General features: G+C 55.0%; 1 long non-coding RNA gene across 1 annotated transcript in view; it reads left to right on the top strand.

The window, feature by feature from the left end:
- The window catches only part of LOC142473262 (uncharacterized), a 62,564-nt gene extending 42,313 nt beyond the window's left edge, over positions 1–20,251 (top strand). The window contains exons 2-3 of the long non-coding RNA XR_012790015.1: positions 10,453–10,524; positions 17,839–20,251. This is a non-coding gene — a long non-coding RNA (uncharacterized LOC142473262). The remainder of the gene's footprint in view (positions 1–10,452; positions 10,525–17,838) is intronic.
- The last annotated feature ends 592 nt before the right edge of the window (positions 20,252–20,843 follow it).

Here is a 20,843-nt window from a genome sequence, read left to right as displayed (position 1 = left end):
AGCTTGTTTGGCGGGGGCGGGGAGGGTACTTACTGGCAGCTTGTTTGGAGGGCGGGGAGGGTACTTACTGGCAGCTTGTTTGGCGGGGGGAGGGTACTTACTGGCAGCTTGTTTGGCGGGGGAGGGTACTTACTGGCAGCTTGTTTGGCGGGGGAGGGTACTTACTGGCAGCTTGTTTGGCGGGGGAGGGGTACTTACTGGCAGCTTGTTTGGCGGGGGAGGGTACTTACTGGCAGCTTGTTTGGCGGGGGGAGGGTACTTACTGGCAGCTTGTTTGGCGGGGAGGGTACTTACTGGCAGCTTGTTTGGCGGGGGGGAGTGTACTTACTGGCAGCTTGTTTGGCGGGGGAGGGTACTTACTGGCAGCTTGTTTGGTGGGGGGAGGGTACTTACTGGCAGCTTGTGACTTACTGGCAGCTTGTTTGGCGGGGGGAGGGTACTTACTGTCAGCTTGTTTGGCGGGGGGGAGAGTACTTACTGGCAGCTTGTTTGGCGGGGGGAGGGTACTTACTGGCAGCTTGTTTGGTGGGAGGAGGGTACTTACAGGCAGCTTGTTTGGCGGGGGAGGGTACTTACTGGCAGCTTGTTTGGCGGGGGGAGGGTACTTACTGGCAGCTTGTTTGGCAGGGGGAGGGTACTTACTGACAGCTTGTTTGGCGGGGGGAGGGTGCTTACTGGCAGCTTGTTTGGCAGGGAGGGTACTTACTGGCAGCTTTTTTGGCAGGGGGGGGGTACTTACTGGCAGCTTGTTTGGTGGGGGAGGAGGGGTACTTACTGGCAGCTTGTTTGGCGGGGGGAGGGGTACTTACTGGCAGCTTGTTTGGCGGGGGAGGGTACTTACTGGAATCTTGTTTGGCGGGGGGAGGGTACTTACTGGCAGCTTGTTTGGCGGGGGGAGGGTACTCACTGGCAGCTTGTTTGGCGGGCGGGGAGGGTACTTACTGGCAGCTTGTTTGGCGGGGGGAGGGTACTTACTGGCAGCTTGTTTGGCGGGGGAGGGTACTTACTGGCAGCTTGTTTGGCGGGGGAGGGTACTTACTTGCAGCTTGTTTGGCGGGTGAGGGTACTTACTGGCAGCTTGTTTGGCGGGGGAGGGTACTTACTGGCAGCTTGTTTGGCAGGGAGGGTACTTACTGGCAGCTTGTTTGGCGGGGGAGGGTACTTACTGGCAGCTTGTTTGGCGGGGGAGGGTACTTACTGGCAGCTTGTTTGGCGGGGGGAGGGGTACTTACTGGCAGCTTGTTTGGCGGGGGGAGGGTACTTACTGGCAGCTTGTTTGGCGGGGGAGGGTACTTACTGGCAGCTTGTTTGGCGGGGGGAGGGTACTTACTGGCAGCTTGTTTGGCGGGGGGGAGGGTACTTACTGGCAGCTTGTTTGGCGGGGGAGGGTACTTACTGGCAGCTTGTTTGGCGGGGGGGAGGGTACTTATTGGCAGCTTGTTTGGCGGGGGGAGGGTACTTGTTGGCAGCTTGTTTGGCGGGGGGGGGTACTTACTGGCAGCTTGTTTGGCGGGGGGAGCGTACTTACTGGCAGCTTGTTTGGCGGGGGAGGGTACTTACTGGCAGCTTGTTTGGCGGGGGAGGGTACTTACTGGCAGCTTGTTTGGCGGGGGGAGAGTACTTACTGGCAGCTTGTTTGGCGGGGGAGGGTACTTACTGGCAGCTTGTTTGGCGGGGGGAGGGTACTTAATGGCAGCTTGTTTGGCGGGGGGGAGGGTACTTACTGGCAGCTTGTTTGGCAGGGGAGGGTACTTACTGGCAGCTTGTTTGGCGGGGGGAGGGTACTTACTGGCAGCTTGTTTGGCGGGGGGCGGGTACTTATTGGCAGCTTGTTTGGCGGGGGGAGGGTACTTATTGCCAGCTTGTTTGGCGGGGGTAGGGTATTTGTTGGCAGCTTGTTTGGCGGGGGGTACTTACTGGCAGCTTGTTTGGCGGGGGGAGGGTTCTTACTGGCAGCTTGTTTGGCGGGGGAGGGTACTTATTGGCAGTTTGTTTGGCGGGGGAGGGTACTTATTGGCAGCTTGTTTGGCGGGGGGAGGGTACTTGTTGGCAGCTTGTTTGGCGGGGGTACTTACTGGCAGCTTGTTTGGCGGGGGGAGGGTACTTACTGGCAGCTTGTTTGGCGGGGGGAGGGTACTTACTGGCAGCTTGTTTGGCGGGGGAGGGTACTTACTGGCAGCTTGTTTGGCGGGGGGAGGGTACTTACTGGCAGCTTGTTTGGCGGGGGAGGGTACTTACTGGCAGCTTGTTTGGCGGGGGAGGGTACTTACTGGCAGCTTGTTTGGCGGGGGAGGGTACTTATTGGCAGCTTGTTTGGCGGGGGAGGGGTACTTACTGGCAGCTTGTTTGGCGGGGGGAGGGTACTTACTGGCAGCTTGTTTGGCGGGGGAGGGTACTTACTGGCAGCTTGTTTGGCGGGGGGAGAGTACTTACTGGCAGCTTCTTTGGCGGGGGGAGGGTACTTACTGGCAGCTTGTTTGGCGGGGGGAGGGTACTTACTGGCAGCTTGTTTGGCGGGGGGAGGGTACTTACTGGCAGCTTGTTTGGTGGGGGAGGGTACTTACTGGCAGCTTGTTTGGCGGGGGGAGGGTACTTACTGGCAGCTTGTTTGGCGGGGGAGGGTACTAATTGGCAGCTTGTTTGGCGGGGGAGGGTACTTATTGGCAGCTTGTTTGGCGGGGGGGTACTTGTTGGCAGCTTGTTTGGCGGGGGGTACTTACTGGCAGCTTGTTTGGCGGGGGGAGGGTACTTACTGGCAGCTTGTTTGGCGGGGGAGGGTACTTACTGGCAGCTTGTTTGGCGGGGGGAGGGTACTTATTGGCAGCTTGTTTGGCGGGGGGTACTTACTGGCAGCTTGTTTGGCGGGGGGAGGGTACTTACTGGCAGCTTGTTTGGCGGGGGAGGGTACTTACTGGCAGCTTGTTTGGTGGGGGAGGGTACTTACTGGCAGCTTGTTTGGCGGGGGAGGGTACTTACTGGCAGCTTGTTTGGCGGGGGGAGGGTACTTACTGGCAGCTTGTTTGGCGGGGGGAGGGTATTTACTGGCAGCTTGTTTGGCGGGGACAGGGTACTTACTAGCAGCTTGTTTGGCGGGGGGAGGGTACTTACTGGCAGCTTGTTTGGCGGGGGAGGGTACTTACTGGCAGCTTGTTTGGCGGGGGAGGGTACTCACTGGCAGCTTGTTTGGCGGGGGAGGGTACTTACTGGCAGCTTGTTTGGCGGGGGGAGGGTACTTACTGGTTGCTTGTTTGGCGGGGGGAGGGTACTTACTGGTTGCTTGTTTGGCGGGGGAGGGTACTTACTGGCAGCTTGTTTGGCGGGGGGTACTTACTGGCAGCTTGTTTGGGGGAGGGTACTTACTGGCAGCTTGTTTGGCGGGGGGAGGGTACTTACTGGTTGCTTGTTTGGCGGGGGGAGGTTACTTACTGGCAGCTTGTTTGGCGGGGGGAGGGTACTTACTGGCAGCTTGTTTGGCGGGCTGGAGGGTACTTACTGGTTGCTTGTTTGGCGGGGGGAGGGTACTTACTGGTTGCTTGTTTGGCGGGGGGGAGCGTACTGACTGGCAGCTTGTTTGGCGGGGGGAGGGTACTTACTGGCAGCTTGTTTGGCGGGGGGAGGGTACTTACTGGCAGCTTGTTTGGCGGGGGAGGGTACTTACTGGCAGCTTGTTTGGCGGGGGAGGGTACTTACTGGCAGCTTGTTTGGCGGGGGGAGGGTACTTACTGGCAGCTTGTTTTGTGGGGGAGGAGGGGTACTTACTGGCAGCTTGTTTGGCGGGGGAGGGGTACTTACTGGTTGCTTGTTTGGCGGGGGGAGGGTACTTACTGGCAGCTTGTTTGGCGGGGGAGGGTACTTACTGGCAGCTTTTTTGGCAGGGGAGGGTACTTACTGGCAGCTTGTTTGGCGGGGGGAGGGGTACTTACTGGCAGCTTGTTTGGCGGGGGAGGGTACTTACTGGCAGCTTGTTTAGCGGGGGAGGGGTACTTACTGGCAGCTTGTTTGGCGGGGGAGGGTACTTACTGGCAGCTTGTTTGGCGGGGGGAGGGGTACTTACTGGCAGCTTGTTTGGTGGGGGGAGGGTACTTACTGGCAGCTTGTTTGGCAGGGGGGAGGGGTACTTACTGGCAGCTTGTTTGGCGGGGGGAGGGTACTTACTGGCAGCTTGTTTGGCGGGGGAGGGTACTTACTGGCAGCTTGTTTGGCGGGGGGAGGGTACTTACTGGCAGCTTGTTTGGCGGGGGGAGGGTACTTACTGGCAGCTTGTTTGGCGGGGGGAGGGTACTTACTGGCATCTTGTTTGGCGGGGGGGAGGGTACTTACTGGCAGCTTGTTTGGCGGGGGGAGGGTACTTACTGGCAGCTTGTTTGGCGGGGGAGGGTACTTACTGGCAGCTTTTTTGGCAGGGGAGGGTACTTACTGGCAGCTTGTTTGGCGGGGGGAGGGGTACTTACTGGCAGCTTGTTTGGCGGGGGAGGGTACTTACTGGCAGCTTGTTTGGCGGGGGAGGGGTACTTACTGGCAGCTTGTTTGGCGGGGGAGGGTACTTACTGGCAGCTTGTTTGGCGGGGGGAGGGGTACTTACTGGCAGCTTGTTTGGTGGGGGGAGGGTACTTACTGGCAGCTTGTTTGGCAGGGGGAGGGGTACTTACTGGCAGCTTGTTTGGCGGGGGGAGGGTACTTACTGGCAGCTTGTTTGGCGGGGGAGGGTACTTACTGGCAGCTTGTTTGGCGGGGGGAGGGTACTTACTGGCAGCTTGTTTGGCGGGGGGAGGGTACTTACTGGCAGCTTGTTTGGCGGGGGGGAGGGTACTTACTGGCAGCTTGTTTGGCGGGGGGGAGGGTACTTACTGGCAGCTTGTTTGGCGGGGGGAGGGTACTTACTGGCAGCTTGTTTGGTGGGGGGAGGGTACTTACTGGCAGCTTGTTTGGCGGGCGGGGAGGGTACTTACTGGCAGCTTGTTTGGCGGGGGGAGGGTACTTACTGGCAGCTTGTTTGGCGGGGGAGGGTACATACTGGCAGCTTGTTTGGCGGGGGAGGGTACTTACTGGCAGCTTGTTTGGCGGGGGAGGGTACTTACTGGCAGCTTGTTTGGCGGGGGGGAGGGTACTTACTGGCAGCTTGTTTGGCGGGGGGAGGGTACTTATTGGCAGCTTGTTTGGCGGGGGGAGGGTACTTATTGGCAGCTTGTTTGGCGGGGGGAGGGTACTTGTTGGCAGCTTGTTTGGCGGGGGGTACTTACTGGCAGCTTGTTTGGCGGGGGGTACTTACTGGCAGCTTGTTTGGCGGGGGGAGGGTACTTACTGGCAGCTTGTTTGGCAGGGGAGGGTACTTACTGGCAGCTTGTTTGGCGGTGGGAGGGTACTTACTGGCAGCTTGTTTGGCGGGGGGAGGGTACTTACTGGCAGCTTGTTTGGCGGGGGGGAGGGTACTTACTGGCAGCTTGTTTGGCGGGGGGGAGGGTACTTACTGGCAGCTTGTTTGGCGGGGGGAGGGTACTTATTGGCAGCTTGTTTGGCGGGGGGAGGGGTACTTACTGGCAGCTTGTTTGGCGGGGGGAGGGTACTTACTGGCAGCTTGTTTGGCGGGGGAGGGTACTTACTGGCAGCTTGTTTGGCGGGGGGAGAGTACTTACTGGCAGCTTGTTTGGCGGGGGGAGGGTACTTACTGGCAGCTTGTTTGGCGGGGGGAGGGTACTTACTGGCAGCTTGTTTGGCGGGGGGAGGGTACTTACTGGCAGCTTGTTTGGCGGGGGGAGGGTACTTACTGGCAGCTTGTTTGGCGGGGGAGGGTACTTACTGGCAGCTTGTTTGGCGGGGGGAGGGTACTTACTGGCAGCTTGTTTGGCGGGGGGAGGGTACTTATTGGCAGCTTGTTTGGCGGGGGGAGGGTACTTATTGGCAGCTTGTTTGGCGGGGGGAGGGTACTTGTTGGCAGCTTGTTTGGCGGGGGGTACTTACTGGCAGCTTGTTTGGCGGGGGAGGGTACTTACTGGCAGCTTGTTTGGCGGGGGAGGGTACTTACTGGCAGCTTGTTTGGCGGGGGGAGGGTACTTATTGGCAGCTTGTTTGGCGGGGGGTACTTACTGGCAGCTTGTTTGGCGGTTGGAGGGTACTTACTGGCAGCTTGTTTGGCGGGGTAGGGTACTTACTGGCAGCTTGTTTGGTGGGGGAGTGTACTTACTGGCAGCTTGTTTGGCGGAGGAGGGTACTTACTGGCAGCTTGTTTGGCGGGGGGAGGGTACTTACTGGCAGCTTGTTTGGCGGGGGGAGGGTATTTACTGGCAGCTTGTTTGGCGGGGGCAGGGTACTTACTGGCAGCTTGTTTGGCGGGGGGAGGGTACTTACTGGCAGCTTGTTTGGCGGGGGAGGGTACTTACTGGCAGCTTGTTTGGCGGGGGGAGGGTACTTACTGGCAGCTTGTTTGGCGGGGGAGGGTACTTACTGGCAGCTTGTTTGGCGGGGGGAGGGTACTTACTGGTTGCTTGTTTGGCGGGGGAGGGTACTTACTGGTTGCTTGTTTGGCGGGGGAGGGTACTTACTGGCAGCTTGTTTGGCGGGGGAGGGTACTTACTGGTTGCTTGTTTGGCGGGGGAGGGTACTTACTTTCAGCTTGTTTGGCGGGGGAGGGGTACTTACTGGCAGCTTGTTTGGTGGGGGGAGGGTACTTACTGGCAGCTTGTTTGGCGGGGGGGAGGGGTACTTACTGGCAGCTTGTTTGGCGGGGGAGGGTACTTACTGGCAGCTTGTTTGGCGGGGGAAGGTACTTACTGGCAGCTTGTTTGGCGGGGGGAGGGTACTTACTGGCAGCTTGTTTGGTGGGGGGAGGGGTACTTACTGGCAGCTTGTTTGGCGGGCGGAGGGGTACTTACTGGCAGCTCGTTTGGCGGGTGGGTAGGGTACTTACTGGCAGCTTGTTTGGCGGGGGCGGGGAGGGTACTTACTGGCAGCTTGTTTGGCGGGCGGGGAGGGTACTTACTGGCAGCTTGTTTGGCGGGGGGAGGGTACTTACTGGCAGCTTGTTTGGCGGGGGGAGGGTACATACTGGCAGCTTGTTTGGCGAGGGAGGGTACTTACTGGCAGCTTGTTTGGCGGGGGAGGGTACTTACTGGCAGCTTGTTTGGCGGGGGAGGGGTACTTACTGGCAGCTTGTTTGGCGAGGGAGGGTACTTACTGGCAGCTTGTTTGGCGGGGGAGGGTACTTACTGGCAGCTTGTTTGGTGGGGAGGGTACTTACTGGCAGCTTGTTTGGCGGGGGGAGTGTACTTACTGGCAGCTTGTTTGGCGGGGGAGGGTACTTACTGGCAGCTTGTTTGGTGGGGGGAGGGTACTTACTGGCAGCTTGTTTGGCGGGGGGGAGGGTACTTACTGGCAGCTTGTTTGGCGGGGGGAGGGTAGTTACTGGCAGCTTGTTTGGCGGGGGGAGAGTACTTACTGGCAGCTTGTTTGGCGGGGGGAGGGTACTTACTGGCAGCTTGTTTGGTGGGAGGAGGGTACTTACAGGCAGCTTGTTTGGCGGGGGAGGGTACTTACTGGCAGCTTGTTTGGCGGGGGGAGGGTACTTACTGGCAGCTTGTTTGGCAGGGGGAGGGTACTTACTGACAGCTTGTTTGGCGGGGGGAGGGTGCTTACTGGCAGCTTGTTTGGCAGGGAGGGTACTTACTGGCAGCTTTTTTGGCGGGGGGAGGGTACTTACTGGCAGCTTGTTTGGTGGGGGAGGAGGGGTACTTACTGGCAGCTTGTTTGGCGGGGGGAGGGGTACTTACTGGCAGCTTGTTTGGCGGGGGGAGGGTACTTACTGGCAGCTTGTTTGGCGGGGGGAGGGTACTTACTGGCAGCTTGTTTGGCGGGGGGAGGGTACTTACTGGCAGCTTGTTTGGCGGGCGGGGAGGGTACTTACTGGCAGCTTGTTTGGCGGGGGGAGGGTACTTACTGGCAGCTTGTTTGGCGGGGGAGGGTACTTACTGGCAGCTTGTTTGGCGGGGGAGGGTACTTACTTGCAGCTTGTTTGGCGGGTGAGGGTACTTACTGGCAGCTTGTTTGGCGGGGGAGGGTACTTACTGGCAGCTTGTTTGGCGGGGAGGGTACTTACTGGCAGCTTGTTTGGCGGGGGAGGGTACTTACTGGCAGCTTGTTTGGCGAGGGAGGGTACTTACTGGCAGCTTGTTTGGCGGGGGGAGGGGTACTTACTGGCAGCTTGTTTGGCGGGGGGAGGGTACTTACTGGCAGCTTGTTTGGCGGGGGAGGGTACTTACTGGCAGCTTGTTTGGCGGGGGGAGAGTACTTACTGGCAGCTTGTTTGGCGGGGGGAGGGTACTTACTGGCAGCTTGTTTGGCGGGGGAGGGTACTTACTGGCAGCTTGTTTGGCGGGGGGAGGGTACTTACTGGCAGTTTGTTTGGCGGGGGAGGGTACTTACTGGCAGCTTGTTTGGCGGGGGGGAGGGTACTTACTGGCAGCTTGTTTGGCGGGGGGAGGGTACTTATTGGCAGCTTGTTTGGCGGGGGGAGGGTACTTATTGGCAGCTTGTTTGGCGGGGGAGGGTACTTGTTGGCAGCTTGTTTGGCGGGGGGTACTTACTGGCAGCTTGTTTGGCGGGGGGTACTTACTGGCAGCTTGTTTGGCGGGGGGAGGGTACTTACTGGCAGCTTGTTTGGCAGGGGAGGGTACTTACTGGCAGCTTGTTTGGCGGGGGGAGGGTACTTACTGGCAGCTTGTTTGGCGGGGGGAGGGTACTTACTGGCAGCTTGTTTGGCGGGGGAGGGTACTTACTGGCAGCTTGTTTGGCGGGGGGAGGGGTACTTACTGGCAGCTTGTTTGGCGGGGGGAGGGTACTTATTGGCAGCTTGTTTGGCGGGGGGAGGGGTACTTACTGGCAGCTTGTTTGGCGGGGGAGGGTACTTACTGGCAGCTTGTTTGGCGGGGGAGGGTACTTACTGGTTGCTTGTTTGGCGGGGGAGGGTACTTACTGGCAGCTTGTTTGGCGGGGGAGGGGTACTTACTGGCAGCTTGTTTGGTGGGGGGAGGGTACTTACTGGCAGCTTGTTTGGCGGTGGAGGGTACTTACTGGCAGCTTGTTTGGCGGGGGGAGGGTACTTATTGGCAGCTTGTTTGGCGGGGGGTACTTACTGGCAGCTTGTTTGGCGGTTGGAGGGTACTTACTGGCAGCTTGTTTGGCGGGGGAGGGTACTTACTGGCAGCTTGTTTGGTGGGGGAGTGTACTTACTGGCAGCTTGTTTGGCGGAGGAGGGTACTTACTGGCAGCTTGTTTGGCGGGGGGAGGGTACTTACTGGCAGCTTGTTTGGCGGGGGGAGGGTATTTACTGGCAGCTTGTTTGGCGGGGGCAGGGTACTTACTGGCAGCTTGTTTGGCGGGGGGAGGGTACTTACTGGCAGCTTGTTTGGCGGGGAGGGTACTTACTGGCAGCTTGTTTGGCGGGGGGAGGGTACTTTCTGGCAGCTTGTTTGGCGGGGGAGGGTACTTACTGGCAGCTTGTTTGGCGGGGGGAGGGTACTTACTGGTTGCTTGTTTGGCGGGGGGAGGGTACTTACTGGTTGCTTGTTTGGCGGGGGAGGGTACTTACTGGCAGCTTGTTTGGCGGGGGAGGGTACTTACTGGTTGCTTGTTTGGCGGGGGAGGGTACTTACTGGCAGCTTGTTTGGCGGGGGAGGGGTACTTACTGGCAGCTTGTTTGGTGGGGGGAGGGTACTTACTGGCAGCTTGTTTGGCGGGGGGGAGGGGTACTTACTGGCAGCTTGTTTGGCGGGGGAGGGTACTTACTGGCAGCTTGTTTGGCGGGGGAGGGTACTTACTGGCAGCTTGTTTGGCGGGGGAGGGTACTTACTGGCAGCTTGTTTGGCGGGGGGAGGGTACTTACTGGCAGCTTGTTTGGTGGGGGAGGGTACTTACTGGCAGCTTGTTTGGCGGGGGAGGGTACTTACTGGCAGCTTGTTTGGCGGGGGGAGGGTACTTACTGGCAGCTTGTTTGGTGGGGGGAGGGTACTTACTGGCAGCTTGTTTGGTGGGGGAGGGTACTTACTGGCAGCTTGTTTGGCGGGGGGAGGGTACTTACTGGCAGCTTGTTTGGTATCCTACATGATCAGCTTCTTCGCCAACATGTTAGCAGGCTCGGGGCCGCTGGCCCGTCACTCGCCCCCTGATGGTGGCCCTCGTGTTAATGGCCGTGCCCCGTATGGGAGGATACCGAGTGGCTCGGTATATAAGTGCGACGGACGTCTGTGCCCTGCGTGCAGCATACACTGTGTCACACGTACACATGGTGTGCAGAATAACGCCATGAGCAGGCACTTCCATCACCTGGGAATGTGGGGGGGGGGGTGTGTGCCCCCCCCCAGCCGTGTAAGTAATGCCGTGTGCTTAATCAGGGGTTACCCAACTGCCGAGGTGCTCTCTGTCAGAGAAGTCCGTGCTAATCCTTACTCTCTCTCCGAGCAGCATCCCCTCCCCCACAAGGGAGCAGCTTCTGCTGGCCACCCCCCTTCCACAGACCTGCGGGCAGCAGCAGAGGTGGGTACCGAGTATTACTGTATCTGGGGCTTTCCGAGGATTTGCAGTGGGTGTGTTGATGGGATTAGTGGGGGCCTGTCCTGTTTTAGCGCCACTTTCTCTGTCACGGAGTAAGACGTCCCCAGGTGTGCGTCCGGGAATGGATTACAGACTGTGCCACATTATTCATGGCCTCACTGGGGGCGGAAGTGTTATCTGTAGTACAGAACGAGCACAGTGCTTTAAATAGCAAAACGTGCAGGGCGTCAGTGAGCCCAGAAGCTTGCAATTTATTTTTGAAGCATTCAAAATAGAGAGACGACTGCAAACACCGTGTTAACTACGTCAGCGGTATCGTACCCCAATAATTTATCCAGCCCCCCACGCAGGGACAAAACCAGCCACAGTGTTTCAGGGGGGCCCCCTCCCCCCACCCTGGGGACCCCCCACCCTGGGGACAACCCTGGGGACCCCCGCACCCTTCGCATATTGAACTTTGAATCTGATTTTGAGGAACAAGAGAAATTCGATTTCATGGGGCACAGAGGCAACATAACAAGGAACCTCTTTCTCTGTGTACAGACACAGAGAGTGCAGCGAGGTGCCTAGTCCGGAACCTTCTCCAGCCTGTGTACAGACACAGAGAGTGCAGCGAGGTGCTTAGTCCGGAACCTTCTCCAGCCTGTGTACAGACACAGAGTGTGCAGCGAGGTGCCTAGTCTGGAACCTTCTCCAGCCTGTGTACAGACAGAGAGTGCAGCGAGGTGCCTAGTCCGGAACCTTCTCCAGCCTGTGTACAGACACAGAGTGTGCAGCGAGGTGCCTAGTCTGGAACCTTCTCCAGCCTGTGTACAGACAGAGAGTGCAGCGAGGTGCCTAGTCCGGAACCTTCTCCAGCCTGTGTACAGACACAGAGTGTGCACCGAGGTGCCTAGTCCAGAACCTTCTCCAGCCTGTGTACAGACACAGAGAGTGCAGCGAGGTGCCTAGTCCGGAACCTTCTCCAGCCTGTGTACAGACACAGAGAGTGCAGCGAGGTGCCTAGTCCGGAACCTTCTCCAGCCTGTGTACAGACACAGAGAGTGCAGCGAGGTGCCTAGTCCGGAACCTTCTCCAGCCTGTGTACAGACACAGAGTGTGCAGCGAGGTGCCTAGTCCGGAACCTTCTCCAGCCTGTGTACAGACACAGAGTGTGCAGCGAGGTGCCTAGTCCGGAACCTTCTCCAGCCTGTGTACAGACACAGAGAGTGCAGCGACGTACCTAGTCTGGAACCTTCTCCAGCCTGTGTACAGACACAGAGAGTGCAGCGAGGTGCTTAGTCCGGAACCTTCTCCAGCCTGTGTACAGACACAGAGTGCGCAGCGAGGTGCCTAGTCCGGAACCTTCTCCAGTCTGTGTACAGACACAGAGAGTGCAGCGACGTACCTAGTCTGGAACTTTCTCCAGCCTGTGTACAGACACAGAGAGTGCAGCGAGGTGCTTAGTCCGGAACCTTCTCCAGCCTGTGTACAGACACAGAGTATGCAGCGAAGTGCCTAGTCCGGAACCTTCTCCAGCCTGTGTACAGACACAGAGTGTGCACCTTCTCCAGCCTGTGTTTGGTACATCACACACAGGGACATGACACCATATTCCAGGGACATGACACCATATTCCGGGGACATGACACCATATTCTTTGACATGTCACCATATTCCAGGGATTTTACACCATATCCCACGGACATGACACCGTATCCCGGGGACGTGACACCATATTCCGGGGACGTGACACCATATTCCGGGGACATGACACCATATTCTAGGGACATGACACCATATTCCGGGGACGTGACACCATATTCCGGGGACATGACACCGTATTCCGGGGCATGACACCGTATTCCAGGGACATGACACCATATGCCACGGACATGACACCATATCCCAGGGACATGACACCATATCCCAGGGACATGACACCATATTCCAGGGACATGACACCATATTCCGGGGACATGACACCATATTCCGGGGACATGACACTGTATTCCGGGGACATAACACCATATTCCGGGGACATGACACCATATCCCAGGGACATGACACCATATTCTTTGACATGTCACCATATTCCAGGGATTTTACACCATATTCCGGGCCATGACACCATATTTCAGGGACATGACACCATATCCCAGGGACATGACACCATATTCCAGGGATTTTACACCATATTCCGGGCCATGACACCATATTTCAGGGACATGACACCATATTCCGGGGACATGACACCATATTCCGGGGACGTGACACCATATTCCGGGGACATGACACCATGTTTCGGGGACATGACACCATATTCCGGGGACATGATACCAATTCCCAGGGACATGACACCATATCCCAGGGACATGACACCGTATCCCAGGATGACACCATATCCCAGGGACATGACACCATATTCCGGGGACATGACACCATATTCCGGGGACATGACACCATATTCCGGGGACATGATACCAATTCCCAGGGACATGACACCGTATCCCAGGGACATTATACCGTATCCCAGGATGACACCATATCCCAGGGAAATGACACCATATTCCGGGGACATGACACCATATTCCGGGGACATGACACCATATTCCGGGGACATGACACCATATTCCGGGGACATGACACCATATTCCGGGGACATGACACCATATTCCGGGGACATGATACCATATCCCGGGGACATGACACCATATCCCGGGGACATGACACCATATTCCGGGGACATGACACCATATTCCGGGGACGTGACACCATATTCCGGGGATGTGACACCATATTCCGGGGACGTAACACCATATCCCGAGGACGTGACACCATATCCCGGGGACGTGACACCATATTCCGGGGACATGACACCATATTCCGGGGACATGACACCATATTCCGGGGACATGATACCATATCCCGGGGACATGACACCATATCCCGGGGACATGACACCATATTCCGGGGACATGATACCAATTCCCAGGGACATGACACCGTATCCCAGGGACATGACACCGTATCCCAGGATGACACCATATTCCAGGATGACACCATATTCCAGGGACGTGACACCATATCCCAGGGACATGACACCATATTCCAGGGACGTGACACCATATTCCGGGGACATGACACCATATTCCGGGGACATGACACCATATCCCATGGACATGACACCGTATTCCGGGGACATGACACCATATTCCAGGGACATGACACCATATCCCGGGGACATGACACCATATCCCAGGATGACACCATATCCCAGGGACATGACACCATATCCCAGGATGACACCGTATCCCAGGATGACGACACCGTATTCCAGGGACATGACACCATATCCCGGGGACATGACACCATATCCCGGGGACATGACACCATATCCCGGGGACATGACACCATATCCCGGGGACATGACACCATATCCCGGGACATGACACCATATTCCGTGGACATGACACCATATTCCGGGGACATGATACCATATCCCGGGGACATGACACCATATCCCGGGGACATGACACCATATTCCGGGGACATGACACCATATTCCGGGGACATGATACCAATTCCCAGGGACATGACACCGTATCCCAGGGACATGACACCGTATCCCAAGATGACACCATATCCCAGGGACATGACACCATATTCCAGGGACATGACACCATATTCCAGGATGACACCATATCCCAGGGACATGACACCATATTCCGGGGACATGACACCATATTCCAGGGACGTGACACCATATCCCGGGGACATGACACCATATTCCGGGGACGTGACACCATATTCCAGGATGACACCATATCCCAGGGACATGACACCATATTCCAGGGACGTGACACCATATCCCGGGGACATGACACCATATTCCGGGGACGTGACACCATATTCCGGGACATGACACCATATCCCAGGGACATGACACCGTATTCCGGGGACATGACACCGTATTCCGGGGACATGACACCATATTCCGGGACATGACACCATATTCCGGGGACATGACACCATATTCCGAGGACATGACACCATATTCCGGGGACGTGACACCATATTCCAGGGACGTGACACCATATCCCAGGGACGTGACACCATATCCCGGGGACATGACACCATATTCCAGGGACATCACACCATATTCCGGGGACATGACACCGTATTCCGGGGACATGACACCGTATTCCAGGACATGACACCATATTCCGGGACATTACACCATATTCCAGGACATGACACCATATTCCTGGGACATGACTCCATATTCCAGGGGACATGACACCGTATTCCCAGGACATGACACCGTATTCCGGGGACATGACACCATATTCCAGGGACATGACACCATATCCCGGGGACATGACACTATATTCCGGGGACATCACACCATATTCCGGGGACATGACACCGTATTCCGGGGACATGACACCGTATTCCAGGACATGACACCATATTCCGGGACATGACACCATATTCCGGGGACATGACACCATATTCCGGGGACATGACACCATATTCCGGGGACATGACACCATATCCCGGGGACATGACACCATATCCCGGGGACAAGACACCATATTCCGGAGACATGACACCATATCCCGGGGACATGACACCATATCCCGGGGACAAGACACCATATTCCGGAGACATGACACCATATCCCGGGGACATGACACCATATCCCACGGACATGACACCATATTCTGGGGACATGACACCATATTCTGGCGACATGACACCGTATTCCGGGGACATGACACCGTATTCCGGGGACATGGCACCATATCCCACGGACATGACACCATATTCCGGGGACATGACACCATATCCCGGGGACATGACACCATATCCCACGGACATGACTCCATATTCCGGGGACATGACACCATATTCCGGAGACATGACACCATATTCCGGGGACATGACACCATATTCCGGGGACATGACACCATATTCCGGGGACATGACACCATATTCCGGGACATGACACCATATTCCGGGGACATGACACCATATTCCGGGACATGACACCATATTCCGGAGACATGACACCATATTCCGGGACATGACACATATCCCAGGGACATGACACCGTATTCCGGGGACATGACACCGTATTCCGGGGACATGACACCATATTCCCTGACATGACACCATATTCCGGGGGCATGACACCATATTCCGGGGACATGACACCATATCCCGGGGACATGACACCATATCCCGGGGACAAGACACCATATTCCGGGGACATGACACCATATCCCGGGGACATGACACCATATCCCACGGACATGACACCATATTCTGGGGACATGACACCATATTCTGGCGACATGACACCGTATTCCGGGGACATGACACCGTATTCCGGGGACATGACACCATATCCCACGGACATGACACCATATTCCAGGGACATGACACCATATTCCGGGGACATGGCACCATATTCGGGGGACATGACACCATATTCCGGGGACATGACACCATATTCCGGGGACATGACACCATATTCCGGGGACATGACACCATATTCCGGGACATGACACCATATTCCGGGGACATGACACCATATTCCGGGGACATGACACCATATTCCGGGGACATGACACCATATTCCGGGACATGACACCATATTCCGGGGACATGACACCATATTCCGGGACATGACACCATATTCCGGGACATGACACGTATCCCGGGGACATGACACCGTATCCCGGGACATGACACCATATTCCGGGGACATGACACCATATTCCGGGGACATGACACCATATTCCGGGGACATGACACCATATCCCACGGACATGACACCATATCCAACAGACATGACACCATATCCCACGGACATGACACCATATCCCACGGACATGACACCATATCCCGGGGACATGACACCATATTCCGGGGACATGACACCATATTCCGGGGACATGACACCATATTCCGGGGACATGACACCATATTCCGGGGACATGACACCATATTCCGGGGACATGACACCATATTCCGGGGACATGACACCATATCCCACGGACATGACACCATATCCCACGGACATGACACCATATCCCAGGGACATGACACCATATCCCAGGGACATGACACCATATCCCAGGGACATGACACCATATTCCAGGGACATGACACCATATTCCGAGGACATGACACCATATCCCACGGACATGACACCATATTCCGAGGACATGACACCATATTCCGGGGACATGACACCATATCCCAGTGCTGTTACTTGGAGGTTATTTGGCCTGTGTGAATCCATCTTAGAGAGGCGCTTGCAGGCGAGCGGTCAGTCTGTTCCTAAACACCTGCCCCGTGTAAGTGGCTTCCTCGGACAGATTGCAACTCACAACGTTACTGGCTTACTTATTTGTAACTTGTTAAAACGGTCTCATCTCCAAAAGACATTATAACAAGATTGTACAAACCCTCCAGAGATTTTGTATACCAAGAAAATGTGAATTGTGTGAACCGTTATTTAAATAAAGTGAACAATCTGCGCGTGTCACTTGCGTCACTCGTGTCACTCTCCTCAGGTTATGTTCTTGCCCTTTACTGACTGATGAGAATGTTCCGTGACATATCCGTGTGGTTTGCAGGGTTACACCTGCGGGTATACTGGCGTCCTTTCCGTGCTTAATCCTTTATTTGTTGACGTTGCCACTTATTGTATCATATATCCTCGTATTCCTATGTCTGTGTGATATTCTCATCCCTTAAGGTTGGAGGAAAGGAGATTTCACCAGCAACAAAGGAAAGGGTTCTTTACAGTAAGGGCAATTAGGATTCATTACCCATGGAGACTGTAATGGCAGATACAATAGATTTGTTCAAAAAAAGGTTGGCGTCTTTTTAGATGGGAAAGGTATACAGGGATATACCAAAAAAGTATACATGGGAAGGATGTTGATCCAGGGATTAATCCAATTGCCAATTCTTGGAGTCAGGAAGGAATTTATTTTTCCCCTTATGAGATATCATTAGATGATATGACTCTGGGGTTTTGTGTTTGCCTTCCTCTGGATCAATAAGTAAGTACAGATATAGGATAAAGTATCTGTTGTCTAAATTTAGCGTAGGTTGAACTTGATGGACGTACGTCTTTTTTCAGGCTCATCTACTATGTAATATGTAACTATATGTAACTATGTAACTATATGTAACTATATGTAACTATGTACCTATAAGCTGCAGAACGAGCAGAAATTGCACTCGGGATAGTAGTGTAAAATAAAGCAAGTGTTTTCTTATCTGCTTCAACCTCAGGGAGAAGATGGAGGCGCAGACGTTCTCGCCCACAGCCCCTCTCTCAAGCGGAGGTCAAAGTGGAACAAAAGCCCGAGAAGCGCCATCTCAAGCTGGAGCCCGAGGAGTGGGAGGACCAGCCGTCGCACAGGGCCCCCGGTCACTGCACGGCTCCGGCCAAATGGAAGAACTCTTCTTCAGTGGCTCGTCTCAAGCTGGAGCCCGAGGGATGGGAGGAGCAGCCGTCGCACAGGGCCCCCCATCACCGCACGGCTCCGGCCAAATGGAAGAACTCTTCTTCAGTGGCTCGTCTCAAGAGGAAGCGCCACCTGGCGCTCCACATCCTGCGGATAGAGAGGTTACTCCGGCGGGTGGACCACCGCCAGGAGCTGCTGCTGCAGAAGGCTGGTATTAGTCTGGATAAGAAGCCGGCTGGCACGTGAGGCAGCCTCATTGCTAAACACCATCCTCCTTTTACTCTGCAGGAAGGTCCGGCTGTGATAACTCGCTGCCAGGCAATGTCCCTGTGATGATAGCTTCCACAGGCTTATTAATATTACACAAAAATAACTGGGTTTGAACTGAACGAGGCTTAAGATATAATAAAGTGATTTTATTCCTTAGGATAGGTGAACACACGAGATAATACAGTAACAAACAAGAGGTACACTTACTTAGGGGTTGGGGAATGAGAAGTATGATGTAGCATTTCTCTCAGCAATCAGGTAATCATTCAGGTGATATCAGGTAACCATATCAGCAAACGAAGACAAAGGATAGAGGGTGGACAGCTAGTTTATAAACCTTTTGTCCCTCTATCTGTAACATTAAGTACCTGTGATTGGTTTTCAATTACCTCCAGCCAATCTTTAACATGGGAACACATTTCAACACATGCCCCCTGCTAGCTGGCACAGGCGCAGTAGAACTCTGGGGTCTCATTTTTGTAGCCCCACATATGCAAATGGAATGCCAGCCGGTCTACCCATTTGGAGTTCTGGCAGGAAAACCTTTGTTGGAAGGTGTTAAATTGAACACTTAAAAACTGCTCTGGTCTGAGCCTTCTCCGCCCACAGGTAAATAGTGGGGGTGACAAAACCCTTTGAACAATACTTAAGTCCTAGACATTGGGTCGCCTCTAGGGCCATCTGCTATCCTGGTATGCAAAAGAATTTCCTCTGGGTCTTTGTCCATACCTTGGGACACAGTATTAAACATAAAACATAAACGTATTAAAATATCCGGTTCCGTTGGGTCTAGCAGGTCCAAACTTCCCAGTTCTCATTGCCAGAACTGGGACACCATATGGTCCAAACAGCGACTTGCTACGACCTTTGGAGCCGGAGATACACAAATGCACAGTAAATCATTTTTCATTTTAATACAGAAATCTCCGCTAAAAGAAATCTCAGCTTTTCACTAAATCTCCATTGAAAACAACGGGCTTCGCCGCCATAGACTCTCAATGGCAAACAGCCGCCGCTGGCGGCTATGGGAATCCCCGCCATAGACTTTCAACGGGGCGATGCCGCCGTTGAAGTCAATGGGAGTTTTCCGCCGTAGCCGGTCAATGGGGTTTGGCTGCCATTGAAGTCTATGGGAAAAATCCAGAACTTTCAAGGGGGTCCATACTCCGTCGGGTTGGTCCAAGCGGGTCAAGGATGGTTCTGCAGCGATGCCGGAGCAGTGGCTACAGATACCCCAAACCCTGATCCGCTGGGCCCTCCGGAACCGGAGCTATGGAATACCAAAATACAACATTTCACACTTAGTCATTTTCCGGAGCCGTTTCTGCCGCCACCGGCAAAGCCTATGGCGCGACCCGCTCTATCTGGTTCGACCCTTATCGGGGGTCCAGGATTCAGGGACCCGGTTGTGGTCGAGTGGGGGGAAGCCTAGGAACTAGGGGCAAAAAGAATTTTATTTCTCGGTGCCCTAGAACTGTTTATTCCCACGCTAATTGACGTTGAATTTGACTCAAGTGATTTTAACTCTTTTAAAGGACATTGTATCCGCTTTGCGGTTTGCGGTCTGGACGGCAGCCAACTCGTTCTTCGAAAGGGTACCTCGAGGAATCTCCATTGAAGTCAATGGGCCCATTGACTTTCAATGGGAAACCGCCGCTCTCCCTCTCGGACGCCACCTGCTGGTCTTTACAGGAAACAGGACTAAAACAGCACAATCTTCCATTGGAATGCATTGAGCCCTAATGGCGGCCAATGGGGACCTGCAAAATGGTGCCTGAAAAGGCGGGAAAACTACACAAAGAGCTATAATCATTAAAGGACTATTAACCCTTGTGCTCCCGGATGGATTCTAGTGTGTGTGTGATGCAGACACTGATTAAACCAGACATTACAATGGAACAGGGGAACAGGGGAAAATACATTTACATGTTATAACAAGGGTTAAATCACAGTTCTGGGCCTCAGCCTAGTTAACCCCTTGTCTCCCTGGTGAGGTCAGGGGATGGCCAAATGGGGTCAACCCCTTTAATACCGGGCCACCCCCTTTCTCCCTCTACAGTCCGCCAGAGATCTTTCCAGTTATCCAGCCGTGCACCAACATTAGTATTACAGTACGTGAGCGCTCTTATTAATAACTCTACAGCCAGGGTCACAGCCCCACACCCCTCTATTACTAACTCTACAGCCAGGGTAACAGTCCCACACCCCTCTATTACTAACTCTACAGCCAGGGTCACAGTCCCACATCCCTCTATTACTAACTCTACAGCCAGGGTCACAGCCCCACACCCCTCTATTACTAACTCTACAGCCAGGGTCACAGTCCCACACCCCTCTATTACTAACTCTACAGCCAGGGTCACAGTCCCACACCCCTCTATTACTAACTCTACAGCCAGGGTCACAGTCCCACACCCCTCTATTAATAACTCTACAGCCAGGGACACAGTCCCACACCCCTCTATTAATAACTCTACAGCCAGGGTCACAGTCCCACACCCCTCTATTACTAACTCTACAGCCAGGGTCACAGTCCCACACCCCTCTATTAATAACTCT

The sequence above is a fragment of the Ascaphus truei genome (assembly GCF_040206685.1).
Source record: "Ascaphus truei isolate aAscTru1 chromosome 2 unlocalized genomic scaffold, aAscTru1.hap1 SUPER_2_unloc_2, whole genome shotgun sequence".
Lineage (NCBI taxonomy): Eukaryota > Metazoa > Chordata > Amphibia > Anura > Ascaphidae > Ascaphus > Ascaphus truei.
The sequence above is the reverse complement of the archived record's forward strand: the minus strand, read 5'-3'. Positions and strand labels throughout refer to the sequence as shown.